Source organism: Pyrus communis, chromosome 7 (assembly GCF_963583255.1).
Source record: "Pyrus communis chromosome 7, drPyrComm1.1, whole genome shotgun sequence".
NCBI lineage: Eukaryota > Viridiplantae > Streptophyta > Magnoliopsida > Rosales > Rosaceae > Pyrus > Pyrus communis.
In genome coordinates this window covers 1,969,976-1,986,952 of record NC_084809.1, presented here as the reverse complement: position 1 = coordinate 1,986,952, position 16,977 = coordinate 1,969,976, and the positions used below count along the sequence as shown (strand labels likewise).

The following is a 16,977-nucleotide window of genomic DNA, read 5'->3' as shown; positions in this document are numbered from 1 at the left end:
TACAGTTTAGGTAAGCCACAACCTCATCAAACTCGTCATCCTCAAAAACAGCTCTAGTTCGATCAACACCTTTAGTTATGTACTTAAAAAGATACTTAATGAGTGTTGATTGACAACATGATTCAACGTTTATATGTGCTTGATACTTCAACAATAGCTCACGGTTGTAAGGGACAACAAATGTATTATCTAGCTTGATTCCGTTTTTAAGAACAAACAGATTTTGTATATCTCGACGCTTATATGCAACGAAACCCTCTGTGGAAAAAGTGGTTTCACTTGTGAAAGATTTAGGAAATTTTTTTGAACATTTGTTTTCTTTCATGCAAGGTGAAAATTGATTCGCAACACCACATGGGCCGTGGATCATGTACTGCGAAACTGCATCATACCCAGCTTTGTCACGTTCTTCATCAGGAAGCTCAGCCGAAATGATAGAATCAACATCGTAAGGAGAATGACATTTATAATGTTGATTGACCCATAGCAAGATATGACAATGAGGAAGACCTCTTTTTTGGAACTCAACCGTGTAAATCACTGTTTAAAAAAATAATAAATATGCAGAAGTATCAAAACCATAGACTCTTAGGAGTTGCAGTGATAAAATAGAAACAAATAAAAGGAAAAAATTGGTCAACAATAAAGAACTAACCAGATTCGACATCGCCAAAAGGTTTTCCTGATTTGAGGTATTTAATCAAATGGTCAAGTTTTGCTTTAAAAATTCTGGAAATTAAATCTGGCCTGTCTTCAGCTTTACAACCAGGTTTATCACGCAGATCTTCAATAATTTCAGGCCATTTAGCGTTGCATGTGAAAGTGATAAATAAATCAGGATTTCCAAGGTGGCGACATATAGCCATGGCATCTTGATAATTATTTATCATATATCTAACACTGCCAGTAAATGAAGTTGGGAGAATGACCCTTTTGCCAACAGAAGAACTGGTTGCATTTCCTGCTTTGAGCGCTTCATGAATTCCTTTAAGACCTTCTGTTCTAAAAGAATCTTGATTTGCCCTAATGAAATCTAATCTATCTTCTTCAAGTGTCGCATATGCATCAACTAAGTATTGTTGAAACAATCTGCCGCCTTTCAACAGGGTGTCACTATGTCCTGGTCTATCTTGAATTTGATAACCCAAAAATGCTCTCATTGATACCCCCCCAGTCTTTGGTTTTTTGCCCCTAAAATTTGGATTCCAAGGAAGACCTTTCCGGTACCCATCTTGACCGTATGGGAAAAGAAGAGGATATTGTAGAGCCATGTATTTAGGATGTAACTTTGTGATTCTTTGGAGGCCATCTGTCCTATGCTCCACAACAATATCTCTTTCGGTGTGAAATTGGCCAATGTCCCCAACTATTAAGCCACCTATCTCGTCACATGTTGGCAAATTGTGTTGTACATCATGGTTACTCTGTGCACCGTACAAACGTAGACGTAAATTACTTGTGGAGCTTTCATCAATTCTATCCCTAGCTTGCCTAAAAAGTTGAACAACCTCATTACACTCGTCTAGCATTTTAATGAGGCCACTAACAACCTTTTGATCGAGTTTTTCAGATGCTTCTGATCTGTTCAAACAACCGATACGATTACTGACTTCATTTTGAGTGTCATAAATGTAGAGCTGTGCAAATTTAGGATTGTCGCCTTCTGGAGGCAACAAAGAACCCATCAAATGATGCACTTGACCATTAATTTTAAAAACATATGGACCTCGACCTTTGTTGATCGATGGATCAACTTTGGCCCCCATTGAAGTTAATGCCATCATTGAATTATACGATCTAATATTTCTTTTAAACTGTAAAAAGCTTTGAGAATTTGTGGGGTTTAACAATTCATCCAAAAAAATGGGTGTGGGTTTAGCACGTGGGAATTGAACTTTTTGACTCATGCAACACGCAGTAAACTGCGGGGTAGAAATAGAAGAAGTACGCTCAGGATGGTTTTTTGTCTGCTCTGCAGACCAAAATAGAGCACTGCAATATTGACATTGGCAATTTCTTAATCCAAAATCAACATATTCTGGATCATTCCCTATAAAAACAATGAATAATAAAAGCATACATCAAACCAATTGATAGAAGTTAATTAACGAAGATAAGCAAAATTTTGAAATCAGCAGCAAAATGTAAACAAAGTTATATTGAAAGAGTGCATACTCTTTCGTTTTTTCTGATAGGTTGCCTGCCCAGTGATGAGCGGGTTTTTAACAGAATGAATAGTTGGAGCATCTTTGGCTAACAACCGGCGCATAGTGGCATGGTCAGCAAGAAAAAGGGGTACAGAAATTTGATGAGAACTTGTTCCAGCAGCTGAATGTGAGGTAAGAAGACCTCCAACAGGAGTATGTTGTTCAAAACTTGATGTAAATGTTTGGGGAGGGTTGTTTCCTTTGTTTAAAAAAAGTAAAGAGGTTGAAGTATTGTTGTATTCGTCGTCATAACTGATGGGAACATCTTGTAATACGATATCATCAAGATTAACAACCGCAATAAATGTAGGCGAATCAGCACGCTCAGTTCTAGTGGCATTCCTAGATAGCCCTATTCTTCTAGACATAAATCTACATAAACGGAAAAAACCACACAGCAATGGTTTACTTTCTAACAGAAGGAATGTGACGATGAAACAACTATGGTAACCATATGAAATGAGCGGTGAACCAAAACCCATTCAAGCAAGAGGTCTTCAGAATCGCAAACACTTTGTTAACATAATAGTAAAAACATAATCCTAATCTTTTTAGATTAGAATGAAGAATAAAGACAATTGATTTGTAATTGTTTCCTGAAATAGTGTGGTTTGTCAGTGCAGAGTGGAAAATTAATGATTAAAGTGAACGATGATTGCAAAAATATGGTGATAAAGGAAAGCAGCATAAATATCGAATAACGACGTTACTATGATCCAAAAAAGCATGCATTGACGATTGAACATGTAAACCGAGAAAAGAGTAAAAATAAAAAAATAAAAAGTTAAAGGTTCTTTAAAGGGACAAAAATCTAACCGTTGTAGAGACGAAAGTGTAGCTGTGAATGAATGCCACCAAAGAACAGTGCAGGACTCCAACGATAAAAACAAAACCTAGAGAAATAGGAAGACAAAATATAAACACGTATATAATTAGAGAGAAGCCAAAGACAGAACAAACATCGAACTATAAAAACTAATGCACGGCTCAACGACATTAATATAAGACATGCATTTATAAATTTGACAGAAACAAACAAATTATTTAGGTCTGACTCACTTTAGACCGATAGATAGTGCAAGATGAAAAGTGTATATTTAAGAGTCTAAGCCCTTAATTTCCAACAATAAATATATTTTAACAGTCGAAGACGGAGTTGCACCTCACGTAGTTAATGAACAACATACAGAAACATTTGTGATGGATGCTAAAGGATATGCATCATTTGAGAGTTCGAAGATTAAAGCTTGCATTCAGTATGTGTTAGATCCTATAAACGTTGGAAAACTTTTTCATTAAATATGTTTAGGGAAACATAGAAATCTACGATGTGATTCCATTGTTCCGTTTCACAAAGTTGGTAGGTTGGACTCTTATTAAACGGTGAGCTTGATACAAATTATTAATGATAGAAATACTCCAGGATGTTTTGAGTTTAAGCACCATCACTTAAACATGTCAACACGTCGATAAGTTGACTGGAACAATTTTATTTATAAGAAGTAAAAATTGAAAAGAATCATGAAAAATCTGTGATGGTGGAAAAAATGGATTGAAGTCAGTCCAAGGTAAGTAAACATAAGAAACATTTTATCATGGTCATAATTCAACTTGAAATTCCTGTCTAACGTGATGAACAACTTTGTATCCATAGCTGAAGACCCTAAACATGTAAACCCCTAATCCATACTTTTAAATTGACACCCTCTAATAAAATTGTATCCAACTTTATGAATCACTCTGAAGTAGTTAAAAACCATTAAGTTGAGAAGTCATTAAAGATCCAAACATTAAAATCATTGTAGAGGAACAATGAGGCGACCAATGTCGTTTGTTTTCACAGTTATCAACACAACTACGAAACCATGAGCATTAATCTTGCTACCTAGGCAAACCTCACCATCTCTAAACCCACCCTTTGCACACCGCAGGGACCTTTTCTATTTACAATTGTTGCATTGTTTGCATAATACGATGCCTTCCATATTCAAATAGTTACATACCAACCGAGAATAATAATATAAATTCGTCGCTCACCCCTTTTTCCCCATTTGAAAAACCACCCGAAAAACCACATTAATTACCATAGTTTTTAAGAATTCAGATATGGCTGCAAAGAATGAACTAACACAGCATAAAACATATGTTTTGGAGTAACCAATTAAAAATTGTTGAGGGACCAACTAAAATTTTCAAAGTTAAAAATGAGAACAGAATCTTCATAAAAACAACTAAAGTTGCAATTTAAAAACAAACAAATAATATCAAAACATTAATAGAAAAACTGTTTTATTAGTGTATAACCAACAAAGAAGCATGAGTCAAACGATCCTATCAAGAAAAAGAGAAATGGAAAAAATATATAAGCAGAGAAAGATATTCCTAGCACGCCAACACTTCATCCTTGAACGGTAAAAGGGTTAATTGTTTACATTATTGATGTTATGACCAAACAAAAGAGGTTTACATGGTGTTTATCTTATCTAACACCCGTTAAGTCTCTATACATTAAAAACCCAGAAGGATGTTACGGCGGAGGCAAGAAAGAGCAACAAAATTCCAATTTTGTAGCAACAACCAAACTTGTAGATCCCACCGAAAACCCGCCAAAAAACATGTTAAACTTCTTCATTCAACGGAAGTTGTTCTTCCGGTGAATCACTACGATTTGCAGGTGAATGGATAGTGTGGACGACCAATTTGTTTCGGTTTGCACCCTTACCATAAACACGCAAACCCATCCTTGTTTTTTCTATTTTGACTCCTTTCTTTGTATTGGGTCCTGGGGCAGTTTCTCTATATATCTGTATCGTTCTTCGAAGCCTGTTATTGTTTCGAGCCTCAATCAGTTTCTTTAAATTTTTAACCAAAACTCCTCCTAGAATTTGTTGTTCGCTTCGATCAATCTCTTTGACCATTTTATCTACCCTGAATCACAAATTAAATATAACGTCAATACTTATGTTTGTTAGAAAAATCTGTTTAGCTTCTAGGTCTTAGAATAACACAGTAAAAAAAATTTTAAAATTTAAATATAGAAGTTGTGATTTTTTTTTGGAAATATGTCTGGTTTGTTGAGAGATTGGAATTGTTAACATCATTTATTAAAGCACTTCGGGGAGGATGAGACAGTAGACCATCAGATAAACCTAACGAAAAGACCAACCAACCAAAGTAACTAACCTTCGAAGAACGGTTTGGTAAAGTGAGAACGTAACAAACAAAGGAAGGAACCAAAAGAAAACATATAAAATGTTTAACAACATTTGATAAACAATTAAAAACATTGGGTTAGATAAGAATCATAGAGACACCAAGAGACTTTCACACAATAACAGAATTGCATAGACAAAATTTAAACCAAAAAAAAGAAAGAACTATCGGACCTTTGGAGAAACAGAGGTTACAAAGAACTTAGATTTGTTCGGAGAGCGTAGTTATTAACAGCACTTATTAATGTACTTTGGCACGGATGAGAGGGTTGACTCTTAGGAAAACCTAACGAAAACACCAACCACACCAAGCACACCAACCAAGCAAAGTAACTAAGGTTTGAAGAGTGGGTTGGAAGATTCAAAACGCGACAAAGAAAGAAAGCAATTGACCAAAAAAACATATAAAATGGCTAACAACTTTTGACTAAGAATTAGGAACACTCGGTTAAAGCAAAATCATAGATGACACCAATGCACCTTTGAACAATAATAGAATGGTTGAGACTAAGTTAAAACCAACAAAAAGAAAGAAACCAATGAACTTGTTAAGTATCAAAAGATCACAGAGATAACGAAGAATGAAAACAAAGCAGGTAGCAAACGAATGACATAAGCTGATAAAACCAAACAATCGACTGAAACATGATAAATCTGCATTAACTCAACCAGAAAGCACGGGGAAACAATGTATCTTAGTTTAGGTGACATACCAAAGCCTTGATTCAGATGCAATAGGTGCGGATCCCTAGATGAAAGGCAGCAAGAAGAGCAGATCACAACGTTGCAATAACACCTTGATCTAAACTACAACAAATCAATGAGATTGAGAGTTAGAATTCGAAGCGCAAACAAATGGATACAGGAAATGTAACTCAATTTGCGACAGTGCAATGGACTCTAACTGGGATAGTTCAATGGACTTAATGTACGAAAAATTCACATTTAACGAAAGAAAAGTTGCTAACAATGGGAATGCATCTTCTGTCACCATATTAATTTAAAAGCCTAAAGTAAGGATGAGGTATCGTAATCGGTTTTGAATTAGTATGGAGGAAACAAACATTTGCTAAAATTTGAATTTATCATGTCCCCAAAAGCCAAGTCCTCCCACTCAACAGGCAATCTCCATCGTCAAAACTGTTTTCTAAATTCGTGAAAACATGAAAATACAAAGTTCCTAAAAACCTACTTAGCAGTTAACAAAACACATAAAAAGCGCTGTTTGAGCAGGTAAGTCGTCAAGCACAGATTACTTCACTACCTTTTAACAATACACCAGTAAGCTTATCACACTAAAAACTGATATTAGCAAATACAATGATGAATGATGTGAAACCGAAGATGTAATGAAAGCTTATATTAAGTAAGAATGAAAAGCCGTATTTCTATAACTTGAAAACAAAATTTAAGTGAATGGCACTGTAACTAAGGTTATTGAACATGATTAACCATGCGCAACCCTCAACCTTGTAACCTGAATCAAATTGGTTTCACACATACCAATAGAAAATCAAATTGATTATGACATACTTCCAAAAGTATATAAACAATATAATATAGGTTAGAATCGTTGGGTATTAATCTATAGTGAAGGAAGCTGTTAAACATATATGCTTAGGTAACTGAGTTTCAGGCACCCTTGTTTTTTCCTGCTACTGGACTGAACAAAAAAAATGAGAATGAAGGGCTAAATCACTTCTAGTTAGTCTTCTTATTAGGCTGTGACCAATCTACAGTACATGTAACATCATATTTGAAATCGAATTAACAGATTTGATCAAAGTTAATCTTCTTATTTATTGATTCAGAATCGATTAACATCATATTTGGATAGATCAAAGTTAATTTAAAACCTAGAAAATATTAAAATATAATGAATGAGTAACCTCATTCTTATTACATTTTTCGATTTTAATTAAACCACCACTACAGAAAACCATAAGTAATATAAAGATCAAAGGATATGTTTTATTAAGTCATACTATATCAAGTTGGACTGAATTAGCCTTGATTTATATAGATCCATTTATAATGGGATTATCAAATTGAGATCCTAGCAATTGCATATTCTTTATTCATGGTACTATAAAAGTGGGTATATACTAAGTTGGAATCACTACAGCAACAAAAAAAAAAAAAAAAAAAAAAACAGAGAATGCAGCATTTTCTCATATTTTCGAATCAATTCTAAACCCTAAAATCGTTACGGCTAGACCTTTTATTCACACCTCAGTTGTTGTTGTATCCCTACATCTATGAATCCAATTTCATTTAGGAAACAATGCAGAGGATAAAATCGAAAAAGAAGTATGTACCCATGATTAGTTGTCTCGTTTATTCTTTACAAACTAATCACATATTTAAAATCTAAGTAGAAAAGCTTTGCAAAGGTAATAAAAAAAATGGTGTATAACTAATTAGGCTTTTGAACATGTAATCAGTGTGCAGAAATGTATACTTAAAGATGGCAATGCAGTGTATTCTTCCTCCCAGAATCAGGGTTCCTGAAATTTCCAAAGAAAGTAAATCCGTTAGGAAATCCGAGAAATTGGAGGACCAAATATCATTAAATTTGAGTTAAATGAGGTAACATACAACAATTAAATGAGATAGTAAACAGATTTCAAATCTATGAAATGTAATGGTTGAAATCCAACCAAATCTAATCGTTCAACCTAATGCTTTTAATCCGAAATGTAATGGTTGAAATCCAACCAAACCTAATCCTTAAACCTGTTCAAATTAAAACGATATGGCAATTGGCAAATTGGCAGATCAGAGTTGAGTGGAAAATGGTTGACTTGACTAATAAGTGAGTGATGAGTTTAAAACTCATCACATTTTCTCACATGCATTCTCCTTGGTCTTGGGATGGCGCAAAAACAAAACCACCACCCCACCACCTCCACCTCCACCTCCACACCCACCTTTACACTCACACAGAGTCGCTAATACAACCCAACCCAACCCAGCTTATGTGGCAGACACACATTTCAGACTCCCAATTTATTCACTCATAACTTCATAATTCAAATTAATATTGTGAAACCAAAGATGGTTACATCCTTGGCCTTCACAAATTTTGGTTAGAACTATAACGTTGTTTCAATTTTTAAAATTTGATAACAGCAAGCAACATAGCAGATAGTATTAAGATCGAAAATGCATTCCAGAAACAGTGGGAAAACTGTAAAAGCTAAAAAAACTGTGATGGTGGAACGGATTAAATTTGTGAGAGTGCAACAAAGGGTATATCTCAGAAGGGTTTAACTGACGACCAGTCATTTATGCTTGATAATGTTCTGAATTTTTAAAAACTGTTAACTGATTGAAAAACCACACCATTTAAAGAACCGGTGGAGATCAGAATAAGTATGAAATACTGCATAGATAAATGAACAGCCATTAATATAATTTTTTTTCTCAGCATGGCAGCAACAATCAGAAAAAGAAAAGGAGAAAATCTATGGGATAAATTTAAAGTCTATTTGAAAGGTTCAATATATTTGTTTGTCAAACTCAGTGATCAAACTTCATACTCATGCTTTCCAAAAAGAAAAGAAAACGAAAAACTGAAATCATTGACAATTCGAAGCAATATAGTAGCTACTATTAAGATCCAAAACGAATTGTGGAAAGTATGGGGACCAAACACTATTAGAAGTTGGAAAGATATGATGATGCAGCAGTTTGACAACACAGTTTGGGAAACTTTGGGTAGGAAATATGCTCGCAAGGAAAACCGACAATGGGTGAGTATGAATCTCAAAGCTGGTTATGTTTAAATTACTAAATTACCATGATCGTTGTTGGTTTGTTTTCACCGATGGTCTACTTTGTATTCAAGTTCTTGTAAAGAAAATTGGTCTTTTAACATGCTCTTTTCTAAATTTTAAAAAGATCGTAATTTATTAATAAATTCAATTCCCAAATTGAAATTGCAAAGAAAGTAGATCTGTTAGATGCTCATGTCTTTCTTGGTATAGATACTCATATTGTGCTTAATTAGCATCACACATCATGATATTAAAGTTCTAATCATGTTAAACCTATGCCATGTCGCATATGCATTCAACTCAATACCCTAAAATTACAGCCAAAATTAATTGATATTATCAAGAAGTTGAGACTTTACCAAAGCAGCAAGGTAGCAGTTGCAAAATTCAGAGTCAAAAGCTTTCACTTTGTTTCGATCTGCAAAATACCAAAAAGACATTTACGATTGAGGAAAGAAAACACATTTGATTAAAGAATGCACTTCAGCCATTATCAAATTGTCAACCGAGCGAAATGTATAAAACTATACAAATTTACACAACCAAACTTTATACTTTTTATCAGCAAAAAAAACAGCAATTTACCTAACAATAAACATGAAATTACATATTCAAATTGATTCAACAGTTTTTAAAGATTCAAAAACTGAACCAACAGACATTTTTTTTAATATCAAACTCATTGTGTCATCTGAATTCACTTGTATACATAAGCTACCAATGCAATCACTCTGCTACCACATTTGGTAAGCTATTAATAGCAGAGGAAAAAAAAATTTACAGAACAAACTCACAATCAAAATGAGTTACGATCTGAAATAAGAGCGTAGCGATCAAACTATTCGATAAGAAACGATGAATCAAAGCAATTTTCTATCAAACAACTAAGGACCTAAATTGTAACGTCTATAGGGTAACCTACACTTAAAAGAATTAACCATGCCAAAAGCACGGTATAAATGAACTAAATTATGAACTCGACAAATAAAAAGCGTAAACGTTAAACAATTTAAAAGAAAAGAAAACAGCCTTTATTTCGGCTCTTGTTTCCTTCCCCTTTTCTTTTCCCAGATACTTCCTAGTGGGAAATATAAACCTTTAATTAAGTGAACACGTCAGCCAAAAAATTGACAGGATTAGAGCAAAAGAAAGCAACTAAGAGGTCTAACTTATGTGGTTGAGCACTCTGGGTTAACAAATACCCATCTAACCCAAACCACTATGGGTTTTAAATTATTCTATCCAGGTACAGTGATGGGGTTTCACTGGCAGTTGACGACCAGTCATTTATATTTGATGATGTTCTCAATGACCATTCGAATAAAGCTATTAAAATGTGTTCTAGAATTGCACACCCTGTGAAGGGATCAACACCAGACCAGGTCCCTAGAAATTGGCCGCAAAAAACCATACTCTACCTCCCTTACCCGTTCCCTTTCTTCCAAGTTAGGTTGCCTTGCTGGATTATGGCCAAGTGATAGATCTACCGGATGAGTTGAGAGTTGGTTATGCTAACCTTGTTCTTGCTAGTGCCGACGGTGACCCTATTAGAGTATCAGAGAGCCACATGTAATGACTTCACTGATACTGCCTTAGTTCAAACTAAGCTATTAAGGCAAGAAAAACTAAGGTTGAGACATGACCTGCAAACTGTGTGCAAGTGCATGTGAGTGCAAGGCTCATGGAGACAAAATCGCAATAGAGAAAATAGGTGAATTAGATCATCAAACACTGTATCAATAAGTGAGATTGAATAGAATGGGGTGTTATTGTTGTGCTCAACTTGGATACCAGTATATACATGCTTTGACGGTTGGTACGTACATATTTCCAAAGATATAATATACATACACATACATATATATATACATGTGTATGTGTATACACATACACATGTATATATACGTACGTATATATACATATATGTATATATGCATACATACATACATATATATGTATATATGCATACATACATACATATATATGTATATATGCATACATACATACATATATATGTGTATATATGCATACACACATATATATGTGTATATATGCATACACACATATATATGTCTATATATGCATACATACATATATATGTATATATATGCATACATACATATATATATATATATATTTATGTATATGTACATATATATATATATGTATATATAAGCATTCGGTAAACTTCAGACGTACACCAATTAAATGAGATAGTAAACAGATTTGGAATGTATGAAATGTAATGGTTGAAATCCAACCAAACGTAATCCTTAAACTTGTTTTCTCGAACACCCCATACTAAACAAAATGCATGTGACCTTTAGTTTATAAAATTGGAGGCTGTTTTCTCTCTTTGTGCCTTTTAACAATTCACCAGTAAGATCATGTGAAAAAAAACTTATATTAGGAAATCTAATGGCGAACAATATGAAACCGAAGATGGTTACAGCCTTGGTCTTCACAAATTTTACTTAGAACTATAATGTTGTTTCAATTTTAAAAAACTGATAATTGCAAGCAACAGAGCAGATAGCATTAAGATCGAAAACGCATTCTGGAAACCATGGGAAAACTGTAAAAGTAAAAAAAACTGTGATGGTGGAATGGATTAAATTTGTGAAGTGCAACAAACAAAGGGTAAATGTCATAAAGGATTAACTGACGACCAATCATTTATACTTGATAATGTTCTGAATTATCAGCCGGATAAAGCTGTTAAAATGTGTTTTGGAATCAGTCCTTTCACAGCATGTTTATCCATGTTGTTTTTTTTAACTGCCTTTTATTTAGAATTGCAAGTTATGGCTATAATTAAATTATATTTCTCATCTAAAATTTTCCAAACAAAAAAACACATCAAGGACAATTACGTAACTCCAAAGTACAAATGCTAAGTGTGTTACTTCAACCGAAATAACTTCTAGATACAATGAGATACACATGCTCATTTCAGAAATGGAATCCATATAAAACCATAATCCATAAAGACTGCAATAGTTAAACTGCAAGCTAAATCGATTAAGTAGTCAGAAGGTAAACACACCAATTTTCAAACAAAGTGAAGAAATTGAAATTGTCTTAGGAAAACTAACTAAAAGTTGATGTAAATTCATTGTAATATTATCTAAGAGGCTACATAGAATGTTAATATGGCATGATACAAAAGCAATGCAAAATCTACACGTTTAGGTAACATCATTATGCTTAAGAAACAGAAAGCATCAGAACAACATCAAAAGTTACAAACTTGCAGAATCCCAAATTACACTTTCCCATTGAGACAATTTCTAATGTAATTTGTGTGGTTTTCGTAAAAATATTAACTTGGGTAAAATCATATTCCACAAAATTAGAAATTGGGCAGTGAAATTAAACACCAAAACTTCACAGGCAACCAGCAGATCATGGAGCTAATATCCTACGAAAAAGGTTAGAAAAACAGATATCATACAGGAAGGAAGCCGCTCAGAAAAGGCAACTGAAACACAACTATTTAGACAACATACATCAATTTTCACGAAGCATTTAGCACAAATGTCAAAAGATACACCAATTGACAGAAACCAGTCATAAACACCATCAGGAAGCAAATTGCACAAATCAAACCCCAAACCTAATGTCTCAAATCCTCTTGCGATACCCCAAACCTCTCTCTGTTTGAACCCTAAACCAAACCACTTGCAGTCATAAAATTATGCAAAACATAACAGAAAATAGGTAACTTCAAAAACATGGTGGAAAACCATAAAACTCACAAAAACATAGTGGAATACCATAAAACTCACTCTGCGAAACAAAACTTTTGGTGGCTGTTATTTAACATTAGTCATGTCTATAGATATGCATGCACGTACACAAACAGATGCATATATACACATGCACGCATGCATGCATACCTATATAGGCATGCACATACACACATAGATGCATACATACATACATATACATGTACATAGAAACAGAGATGCATACATACATATGTACATACACATTTATATATGCACACATATACATATAGCTATACAGATGCCTATATATATATATATATATATATATAATATATTTAGACATATACTTAGGTATATATTGATACATATACTTGCACATACATTTGTATATAGACATACAACAAAGTTTGATAACCACAATCAAAGCAACAAAAAAACCAAAAGCAAAAATTCAATGCTTTAAGTAGAAAAAGTTAAGTTTGGTTGTTAAACCCATTCCTAAAGATGAAGTCAAGTATTCATAATCAATCATTGTTGCATCAACAAAAAATTAGAAGGAAAAAAATTCTAATGACTGTGAAAGGGTTAGGATATACCTGCTGCTAGGAAATCCAGATTCCAGTGGATGAGACTCTGTTTCTGAAAAAAGTGCGTATACTTGAGCTGCAAGGATACATCACATAGTAAAGAAATTGGAAGGAAAAAAAGTTTGTATTGAAACACAGTAAAGAGATTTGCATCAGAAATTACTTTGTATAAACAAAATTTAAAATGGATAGATAGATACCTCACTAATGGTCTGTCTTGCGGCTGCTGTGTGAATGGATGGTTTGATCTGTAAGGTTGTGTTGGATTTACATGCATATCAAGAATGAAATCAAAAGTTAATTTCAGAAATATATAAGAAACCAAGAAATGAAAAAACAACCTAGCAACATATGGATTCGAAAGATGTGAAGTGGAAAATGAACCTGAAGATGATTTGTTAAGAAGCAAACAGTAGGAAAGTATGAAGAAACAGAAAAAAATGAAAACAGTGCAACCCTTTGTTTATAAAGACAGAAATATCAGCTAAACAGTGAACTAAACAGTGAGCTAAACAGCCTACACACCCTAATTTAAATGCAATAAACGTAAAAAGGAGTCTTAATTTTGTTTACTCATAAGCAAAGGAAAATAAAATTATGAAAAACATAAATATCAGAATTTTCAACATTGTGTAGTCCCCTTATTTGCAAAGACTAAAGAGGAAAGTCTAATAGGTAAGTAAACAATTTTAAAATATCTAAGACAGCTTTAATGAAGGAAAAATTAACCATGCCAATTTTGATAAAGGGAATGGTAAATCAAACAGTGAACAGCAAAATTCAAACAAAAGTTAACAAAAAAAATTTAAATGGATTGAGAAATACCTCAGTAATGGTCTCTTTGGTGGCTGTTGTGTGAATGAGGGGTTTGACGTGTATGCTTTTGCTGGATCTACATGCATATGAAAAATAAAATTTATAAGTGCATCCCAAAAATACAGAAGCAACCAAGAAATGGAAGAACAACCTAGGAACATAGAGATATTCGAATGATGTGAAGTGGAAAAGGAACCTGAAGGTGATTTGGTGAGAAGCAAATAGTAGGAAAGTATGAAGAAACACACAAATGAGCAGAGTGTAACCCCATTATTTATAAAGACAGAAAGCTAAAAAGCCTAAACTCTCTAATTAAAAAACAATAAAGTTCAAAAGCAGATTGAATTTTGTTTACACATAAGCAAAGGAAAAAAAATTTCTGAAAACACACAAATATCAACATAGTGCAGTCCCCTAATTTAGAAAGACTAAGAGTAAACTGTAACAGTTAGCTAAACAATTAAAAATATCTATGACAGCTATAATGAAGGGAAAATTAGCCGTGACAATTTAACAGTGTAGCCCCCTTATTTACAAAGACAAAGAGCAAGCTGTAAACTTAACTAAACAACTTTAAAATATGTATGACAGCTTTAATGAAGGAAAAATGAGCTATCACAATTTTAATAAAGGGAATGGCAAATCAAACAGTCAACAGCAAATGGAAAACAATAAACTGTGTAAACTTAGATATGTTTTACGAATTTTTTTTTTTATTTGTTAAGCTTTCATGTTGCTGTAAATTTAGGTGTTTTCTCTCTGTGTTGGTGTATCTGCTTAAACTTGTCAAACGTTGGTTAATCTTATGGAATATTTGATATACTTCACAGCTTACTGCCTATGTGCAATGGAGCAGCACAAATTTATCTACATTATGGTTGTCAGGACAATGGATTAGGTTGTAGGGAAAATGTGGACATATAGCTAATCCTAGAGGTGATCTAAACAACCTGCTAAAGACTAAGAGCAAGCCCTAATAGTTAAGTAAACAATATAAAATATCTATGATAGCATTAATGAGAGAAAAAATATCTATGACAATTTTAATAAATGAAATGGCTAATCAAACAGTAAACAACAATTAAAAACAATAAACTGAAAAAGAGTTAAATCCTAAGGTGGGCTAAACAATCTATAAAGATGTATGACAATTTTAATGGAGGAACAAAATATCCCTAAGAATTCTAAAACAGAAAAAGATCAATCACACAAAAAGTAATCAAGAAAAAAACAAATTAAATCAGTGGAAGATCCTAATTGACAAAAACAGAGACATAATCTAGCACCCAATTGAACAATTTATAGACATCCGTTAGAATTTGAATGAAAGAACAAAATATAAAAGAAAATTTTAACAAATCAAATGGCAATTAGGCACCAAACAATGAAAACAAAAGCAGTGCAATACCTTTTGAATCAAGGGAGAAAAATGAAAACCCAGACGCTGCCATTGGTCCCTGAGGCATGCCCTCCTCACCGACTCTGTGCGTAACCCCTGAACCCTAAAGAATACACACACCCATGCTTTCCGCTGTGTATCTCTCTCCCTGTCCATCTCTCTCTCTAAAATGGGAGAAAATCCCATAGATCCTGGCAGAGGAGCTAGCAAAATCTTTCTCACTCAGTCCAAATCTCTAGCTCCCATCCGTCTCCAATCTGTCAGGCCCTATGTTAGTCGCTCTGTCCCCTCTCTTCCCTCGCCACAGCGACACCCAGCTGTCTCCGAGTCAAAAATGGGAGCCACTGTCTCTCTCAAATTCGTCAGCCGTGATGTCCGCTTCCCCTCTCTCCCCGAGTCAAAGCTGAAATGCAGGCCCTGTGTCTCCATGCTCTGTAGTCGCTCTGTCCCCCTCTCTCTCTGCTCGACACAGCGACACCCAGTCATCGTCTCTCTCCAATTTGTCAGCCGTGATATCCCCCTCCCCTCTCTCCTCGAGTCGAAAGCTGCGAACGGCTGAAATCAATTCCTAAGCCTGAGTGGCAATTGTGTAAATAAAACGAAAGTGTGTTAAAAGCAACCGAGTGGCAATCCTGTAAATAAACTGAAATGTGGTGCAAAACACTGTTCATTTCTACAGTGCAATTTTGCCAGCTTCTTTAGACTAAAGTAATGTGGAAAAGCATCGTAGCTATCCTTTAATTATAATCGTTCATCGTACATTATAGGGTTAGAAATCATTTTAAAATTTAAAATTAAATATAAATAATATTTAACAAAAATTAACTGCACAATATACAATGAACTGTTACGATTACGGATCCCTACGATGCCAGGAATCCAAGAAATGTGGGAGCAAAACCGAGAAATATGGAAGTAAGCCGGACAAGAGACCATTTGCTGAAAATAATGGAAGTATAAATATTAACCTAATAGGGAAGAGTTAAAACGCATACCAGCGGTGGACCAATTTATGATCTGGTGTACAGCGAGTGGGTCCTGCTTCTTTGTTCTATGAAAGGTTGATATCGACACCTGTGCCTAATCTCTCCCCGCCTTCCGGTCTCAATCCCTAACACGCCAAGCTTCTCCATCGCCTTGTTGAAGGGGGTGGAGGAGAGGAGGGTGGAGGCGTCGCAGCCGTTGGCGAGGCTGTCGTGGAAGAAGAGGCGGAAAGTGGCTGCGGCGGTGGTGGGATTCATGATCT

The 16,977-nt window shown here is 34.4% G+C and overlaps 1 protein-coding gene and 1 long non-coding RNA gene across 2 annotated transcripts in view; both read right to left on the bottom strand.

Annotated features, from left to right (window-relative positions):
• The window catches only part of LOC137739621 (uncharacterized), a 38,161-nt gene that overhangs the window by 8,528 nt on the left and 12,656 nt on the right, over positions 1–16,977 (bottom strand). The gene's annotated exons all lie outside the window — the stretch shown is intronic.
• LOC137738958 (uncharacterized) lies at positions 3,020–9,750 on the bottom strand. Its single transcript, XR_011069079.1, has 3 exons — positions 9,558–9,750; positions 6,133–6,226; positions 3,020–3,100 (listed from the first exon to the last, which is right to left on the bottom strand). It is a non-coding gene; the product is annotated as an uncharacterized lncRNA (long non-coding RNA).